Source organism: Nuphar pumila, chromosome 13 (assembly GCF_984573655.1).
Source record: "Nuphar pumila chromosome 13, dmNupPumi1.hap1.1, whole genome shotgun sequence".
Classification (NCBI taxonomy): Eukaryota; Viridiplantae; Streptophyta; class Magnoliopsida; order Nymphaeales; family Nymphaeaceae; genus Nuphar; species Nuphar pumila.
The window spans coordinates 17,287,567-17,295,443 of NC_143261.1; positions in this window are offsets into that span (position 1 = coordinate 17,287,567).

Sequence of the window (7,877 nt, forward strand, 5' to 3'; positions counted from 1 at the left end):
TATTTGGGTTGAAGAGCCATGATTGTCATGTCATTATGCAATGGTTGATTTTCCTAGCATTTCATGATATGTTAGACAAACCTATATGGGGGTATTATCCAAGTTGAGTCAATTTTTTAGAACATTGTGTGCATCAGAAGTTGTAGTAACTGAGGTAAAGAATCTAGAGGATTCTGTCATCACTACTATTTTTCAGCTAGAGAAGATATTTCCTCCAGCATTTTTTGACGTTATAAAACATGTGATCATACATTTGCCATATAAACTTAGGGTTGGTGGTCTTGTGCAATATCGGTGGATGTACCCATTTGAAAGGTAATTTTTTTTTTATATTTTTCTCTCTAATGCTATTGGAAATTTATTGTATTATGAGATATATATTGTTGACAGATGCATGTTTGACCTAAAAAAAAGTTTCGGAATAAAGCAAAAGTGGAGGGTTCAATTTGTGAGGTGTACACTTTAGAAGAGATTTCAAATTTCTCATCTATGTACTTTGAGCCACACATTACACTTTCCCACCTCATAATGATGATGGAAAACAAGTTATTGTGGCTGACAAACTATCGATATTTAAACCACTTGGGAATGCCTTTGACAGTTGTCGGTCAAGACTCTTGAAAGATCGAGAGCAAGATGCAACACAAATCTATATCCTTTTTAATTGCTCAGCGATCGACCCCTATATCGAGTAAGTATACTTAATATGTAACACTAAGTTCTCTACGTACATGGTTCAGTAATATAATTATTTATTAAGTGCAGATGATTTGATTTGGAGTTGCGAAGAGAACTTCCCCATCTCACTGATTCAGAATTACAAAAAGAACGTGAAAATAAGTTTGTGGCACGGTTGAAAGAGTTGGTAAGGACGATGACATGCATTTTTTTCGTGTAAACAACAATATGTTACTTAATTGGCCGTGTTTACAGTCATTGTTTATGTTTGTAGGACCGTCATGGTGATGTTAATGATCAGAGAATATGTGATTTACAAAATGGTTTGACCAAAGTTGTGCAATGTTACAACAAATACATCATAAATGGTTATCAATTTCATACAGAAGACTACGATGTAAACAAGTTAACAATGAATAGTGGTGTGTGTTATGGGTAATAGTTACGGTGAAAATGAACTTGACTACTATGGTGTTATAGAAGAAATAATGGAGTTGACTTACTTAGGCATAAATAACAGGGTAACTTTATTCAAGTGTCATTAGTTTGATTCCACAGCAACAAGAGTCGACAAAGCCTCAGGCATTATGGAGGTGAATCATAAATCAAGGTTTGAAACATATGAACCATTCATATTAGCATCGCAAGCTCAACAAGTTTACTATACTTCATATCCGAATACAAGGAAGTCAAATAGAAATGAATGGTGGGTGGTTTGCAAGGTGAAGTCTAAACTATACTCTGAGTATGATTAGTTACAGGAAGACAAGATTGTTGAAGAGGGTGATTACTATCAATCAGATGATATGTATGACTTCTCTTATGGTCGCGATGTCACACATGGTATGCATGTCACATCTTTATTGTTCGATGGCACACGTATGGAAGAATGTGATCCAAATGATATACTAAGTGGATAGGCACCCAATTATGAAGAAGAAGCGGACGAAGAGGAGTAGGAGAAAAAAGAAGAATATGAAAGTCAAACAAGTGATGATGAAGCATACTCGAGCTAGTGAAATATATTTTGTAATACATACCTTATGTTTGATGTGAATGATTTAAATGATTTAAATGTATTGAAATGTATTGCAATAATTTGAATATATTGCAATGTTTGATGTGAATGATTTGAATGATTTGAATGTATTGCAATGTTTGATGTGAATGATTTGCAATGTAGTGCAATGATTTGATGTGAATGATTTGAATGTATTACAATGTTTGAATATATTGCATGAAGTTATTTTAGATTTGATTATGTATCCATGAAGAAATAGAGTTGTGTAACTGATCCAAATAAAATTTGTATTTGTTAGAATATGGTTCATGGAGGTTACAGTGGTCGAACACCCAATGGTAGCCAGTCTCAGCCTTCATTTTCACGGGCTGCTTTGATAGGTATATCATTTAACTAATTGTATACTTGATTAGTTTAAATATGCATTGTGTGAATTTCTAACTCAATTTTCTATAGGTGATGTTTCGTCTGCACATGACCCACCTACACCATTTATTCATACACGTCACAAGACAACGCCGGATGCAGGGTCTTCTTAGTCTGACACATGATGACATTCAAATAGTGTATATTGATAGTCAACCGTAAGTATTTCATTGTCACTTATCCAATACTTATCTTATAAATAGTGTATATCGACAGTCAATTCTTAATGTGTATCAATTCATGTGCAGCGTGAGGTTCGAGCTACAAGAAGTAGTACGAGAAATTAGGAAGTCACTATTGCAGCATCTTTTAGGACTGGTCGCTCAATGAAAAGAGTATCCGAAGGAGGTGTTGAACAGATTATTGTCCTCATTCATGGTATGCAATCGTTTATCATAACTAATATGTTTCATATTTAATTTTTTGTTATAGTCATGTGTGTTAACTTTCTGAAAGTATTTGTAGGCTTCGCTTCGCAACTGCGAATGAGGAGAAGGACGCGAGAGTAGTGTGGCAGAAGGTGACTGTCAATCGATTTGCCGACATGCTGCATAATATAAAGACTACAGAAATAAAAGCAGCTGGTGAGATAGATTATCCACTGCAGTGGAAGGGCCACAACCCTTCTATTATCATGAGAGATTATTAGAAGGGAATGTATGACAAGTGGGCGAGCAATGAATTTTGAAACCGCTCAGCAAAAGCTGCACAAAACCGAGCGAAAATGCTCGATGCCCATCTACACACAGGTGGATCTAGGACTTTGGGGAGACACCAGAAGAAAATGATAACTTATCAATATATATTGTCAAATTTATAAGTATTTCTGCATACTTTTTAATTGATTTTTTTATCATTTAACCTTGCAGGAAGCAGAAAAAGGAGGCATTATGCCTTACAAGGATGTGTTTGTTGAAACACATAAACATAAGTGCATGGGAGAGTTTGTATTAGAGAAGGCGAGAGCGACATCAGTATGTATTTATTGTATTAATAAACATTATAATATACAAGTTACTATGATATACATTATCATAAACATTGTAATTCTTAATTATTAATTTATATTGTAATCATTACTTTGTAGGAGTCATACGAGCAACAGATGGTAGAGTGATATGGCAATGACTCCACTCAGCATTCGCCTTTTGATCCTGCATCATGGGTGACTGCAACTGGTAAACCCAAAAAAGGTCGTGTGTTCGGGTTTGGGAGTAACATGAACATCACACCAGTCATTGCCTCCGTCAGCCAGGGTTCTCAGATTTCTCCCGCCAGCATCAACTCCCACCGTCCGATTGACCCTGCTATATCTTGAGATGGTGTTTGTCAGCGTCTTGAGGACAAAATGCGTGACTTTTTACATGAAGTCATTCCCAACATTATCCATAATGAGTTGTGCAACTTTTTTCGGGACAGGAAAACTTCGTCTGAATTCAACATGAGCTTCAGTGCCTGTCAGGTAAAAAGATTCATGTAATTTGTTTTATGTCGTTAGATTTCAAGCTAGTATATACATGATTGAACACATATAAGCATGATTTTATCACTATAAATTTTTTTGACTGCCTTCTAACACATATATGCATGATCAAATCACTGTGAAAGTTTTTTGACAACCTTAGAACACATACAAGCATTCTTTCATCACTATGATAACTTTAGAATACATATGAGCATGATATTAGCATATATGAATTTTTTTTACTGCCTTATAACACATATATGCATGATTGAATCAATATGAAAGTTTTTTGACAACCTTAAAACACATATATGCATGATTGAATAACTATGAAAATTTTTTTACTGCCTTAGAACACATATGAGCATGATTGAATCATTATGAAAGTTTTTTGACAACCTTAGAACACATATGAGCATGATATTAGCATATATGAAAGTTTTTTTACTGCCTTATAACACATATATGCATGATTGAATCAATATGAAAGTTTTTTGACAACCTTAGAACACATGTATGCATGATTGAATCACTATGAAAGTTTTTTGACAACCTTAGAACACATATAAGCATGATTTCATCACTATGAAATTGTCTTACTGGCTTAGAACACATATATGCATGATTGAATCACTATGAAATTTTTTTACTTCCTTAGAACACATATATGCATGATTGAATCACTATGAAAGTTTTTTGACAACCTTAGAACACATATAAGCATGATTTTATCACTATGAAAGTTTTTTTACTGCCTTATAACACATATATTTGACAGTCTTATAAACATTATATGCATGCGTGAATCATTGTGACATTTTTTTGACAACCTTAGAATACATCTGCATGATTGAATCACTATGAATTTTTTTTGTCAGTCTTAGAACACATATCTGGATTTTGTTATTGTCCTTCACTTTATTGCTAGTCTATGTGTCATTCAGCTATTTACTTTGATTGCATTAGACTAGATGCATTGCATATAATTTATTTTATTATATTTTGTTTATCAATACTAACATTTCAGTTCTCTTGTAAGATGCTGAAGATGATCAGCGTAGAGGAGCTGATGGGGGCATGGATGGAGGGGCAGATCGAGACAATGAAGAGAATGATGCCCTGAATCTTGGCGAGGATTAGATTCATATGTTTAATTTGTTCCACGTGCTTGTAACTAATTAGAACTTGGCAAGGACTGTAGTGTAACTTATAACTTGTGTTAAATTTGTTTCACCTGCTTTGTATATGTATTTTTTATGTGTACTTTATTTTTTATACACAAGTTATATAAATTGTATAACGAGAAATTTTTCTCGATATTCATATTTCAAAAAATTAATTTTTTTTTTTAAATTTGAGACGGATTAGCGATGGAGATTATTCGTCGCTAATATCCATCGTCAATTTAAATCGATCGATGTTTTACGACAAAATTTAATCCGGCGTTAATCTCCCGCTCAATTGGTGATGGACATTAGTGACGAATACGTATTCGTCATTAAATTTTAGTGACGGATTAATGATAGAATACATTTCTTTGCAAAACCAAATCAGTCTTTATTTAGCGACAGACATTATCTGTTGCTAATTAGCTATGAATTGACGACAGATAAATTCTGTCATATTTTAGTGACTAGGATTATGAGACAGGCGATTTCGTCGTTAATCCATCGCTAAATACGATAGCGACGGATTAATGACAAATAACGTCCGTTGCTAATTCGTATTTTTTTTGTAGTTAGCCAAGACCATATCTGGTCTTTCTTTATTTTTTTAAAGGCAAGCTGGGGGTTTGGCAGACCTCGCCAGTTGAACAACATACCATTGAGTTTTGAACTTGCAATTTTCAACACATGGTGACATACTCCTACCAACGGGGGCGTGTGTGTGTGGTGGGTGGGGGGCGTTCCGCTTGTCCGGCAGGAGCAATTAGTGTATGTCACCTTGTGTTGGGAGGTTGCAAGTTTAAATCCTAATGTTATGGTTGTATAACTGGCAGGGGTCTGCATGACCCCAGCTTTCTTTCTTGAAAGAAAAAAAAAAAACAAGGGGAGCTGTTGGTTATATCTGGTCATAATTAGATGCGGATATGGTTCTAAATTTTTTGTGACGGCAAAAATCCAAATTTGACGGATATCTGAATACGTGTATATGTAGAAAAAGCAAATCTGGTATGAGCTTTTCACCACTCGAATCTGAACCGTTTGCATTTGTACCTTTAGTTAAGATGGTGCTGCTCTATTGACCAATTATCACATGAGAGCACTAATAAAGATGCTTGAAATCAAAATGTTAATCAATTAAAATGTTATAATCTGGCATCACATGAAACGCGACCCTGTTTATGAACTCCAACAGCTCTTTAGGACTGCATGAGTTCATAAACTTTGGTTAATTTTCAAGCCAACGCAGAATTTCCTAGATCTTTGAATTTCTTATGGCTCGAGGTTTGGAAATCTAGATGTTCTATCTTCTTGTGTAAGGAAACATGAAAATATATAAAATCCACAGGTTTAATATTTTTATGGGGTGTAAATAATGTTTAAATATTTATTGTTATTTATTTTGTATTTTCACATGTCATCTGATGGTACAAAATTGACCGAATTCTGATCAATTTGTTTCGATTCTGAATCGATCAATTCTCTGAATCGCTTTCAAGATCGATTCAAACCCAAAACCAATTCCTACAACATTGGATTTACTTCATTGAGAGGCAGGTGCAATATGATTGCACAAATATTTGTGCATTAAGCACCTGATCACCCTCCATCTTGGGGATAGGCCTGTCAGTTGTTGGGCTCAAGGCCTGATGGAGGGCCATAAGGTGCTTAATGCACAAATTTTGTGCCATGTGATTGCACCTGATCAGGACTCGCCCATGAGCAGCGTCTCTAGGAAGGTTTCTTGTGACTAAAAACACGTATCTCTTTTGAACCAGTTTTTTTTTTTTTTGGTATTGTCAAGCCATTAGTGATTTAGTGGGCCATTCCAGCTAGACAAAAGTTAAAAATGAAAAAAAATATCGGCAGCCAAAAACTCGCAAGAAATTGTTTTTTTTTTAAATCTTGCATTTTTGGCAAACATTTAGCAATAAAAAATATACTAAAAGATAAATAAAAAATATTTACAAAAAAAAAATCACACGGTTTTCATAATAAATAGCCGATAAAAACATAAATATTGCATTTAAAATGTAATGATTATGTTTTTTATGAAAACTCATGAGAAATTACCAATTTTAACTTTTGGGTAATTTCTCGTGATATTTTCACGAGTTTTTCATAAATGTAGCAAGATTTGACAACCCTAATGGCAAACTGATTACCTACGCATAATAATGGAGAAAAGGATATGCATGATGATATAAAAACATAAGACCATTGACAGAAGCTCCATTATTTTGAAAATAACCTGTTTTTCAGGTTGCTAGCATTGGTTTTATTGACCCATGTTCTTATCAAGACAATTGTCTCTTGTCATGGGTGACACGAGTGGGACACAGGGAGTTGGATGCCTGGTAAGGTGCATTTTGAAAGCACGCCGTTTTGTAATTTACATATAGGATCCTAATTAAGGGTGTCAACGAGTCAGGTTTGGTTCAAACCTAGGTGAACCCAGACTTGGACCAGATTTTTGGGTATGGTATCATGTTCAGACCTGGGTCTGATCAGGTCCACTATAAAAAAAAAACATACCAATACCCGATAAGAACTACATGAACCAAACTGGGACCATATTCGGTAAAAACCATATTTTTTTATCATTTTTACATTGAAAAATTGTGGGTCTTAATCGGAACTCAGGTCGGGTCCGGGTCTGGTATAAAATTTCACAAACTATGCCCGGGTCGATTTATTAATCAAACATTCAGGTCCGGATCCGGGTCTTAATCAGGTCTTCTTATTTATCACCATACCCGGACCCTATAGGGTTTGGTTTGGGTCGGATCCAGGTAAACCAGGCCCATTGACAGCCCTAATTCTAATGTAGGGTGAATTTTAAACAAGTAAACTTCACTGTCAAAAATTGTATAGTTGACCACTTTTCTTACTTTTTACCCCCTGAAACTACTTACGGACCTTGTTGTAAATGACACGATTTTTTATTACAAATACCATAACTAGCCACAAACTAGAAAATATAACAAACATGGCCATTTTACTGTTTTCTGAACAGTTTTTTCCTTTTATTTGTTTGAAATAATTGTGCCTGGTGTTTTTTAGGAGACAAACTTACATGGTGCCTGATTTTTCTATAAGAACTTACATGGTGCTTGATTTTTTC